This window comes from Myotis davidii, unplaced genomic scaffold (assembly GCF_000327345.1).
Source record: "Myotis davidii unplaced genomic scaffold, ASM32734v1 scaffold1765, whole genome shotgun sequence".
Taxonomy (NCBI): domain Eukaryota; kingdom Metazoa; phylum Chordata; class Mammalia; order Chiroptera; family Vespertilionidae; genus Myotis; species Myotis davidii.
The window spans coordinates 1-684 of NW_006296231.1; positions in this window are offsets into that span (position 1 = coordinate 1).

Here is a 684-nt window from a genome sequence, read left to right on the forward strand (position 1 = left end):
TCTGAAATCAATATAAAATATATTTTTAAAAAAACGTGAGTTCTGTTATCTCACAGGCAATTACATGCGACATGGATTAATAACTGCTTCACCCTGTGTGACCCCGTGTGTGGTCACTATGAGAGAAGTCACCACATACACAAGGTTGTCTGGGCGCCTGCCTGTGTGTGAGGCCGCACGGAGATGGTGACACCAAAACCTTGGAAAGTCCCTGAACAGCACAGCGCCCGGGCCAGGCCTCGGGGACAGGGTGACGGCGCCCCGCGCGGGAGGAGGGGCAGGACCGAGTCCCAGGGCCCAGGCCTGCGCTCAGGGCTCCGCAGGGACAGAGTCTGGGGGGGCAGCTCCGTGTGGGGGACTCCCCAGCGCCCTGGTTTCCCTTCTCCTCTCCCAACCTGTGTCGGCGCCTCCTTCCTGGAGACTCGTGACGCGGCCCCACTTCCCGCTCCCATTGGCTGAGCGGTTTCCCGAGCAGCCAATCAGCGTTCCCGCGGCTCCCGGTTATAACTCCTCCGCGGAAGCGCCCGGACTCAGACGCTCCCCCCGACGCTGAGGATGCGACTCCAGAGCCACCCCACCCTCCTCCTGCTGCTCTCGGGGGCGCTGGTCCTGACCCCCAGCTGGGCCGGTGAGTGCGGGGTCGGAGGGGGCGGCGATGCGGGGAGCAGCGAGGGGACCCGGCGG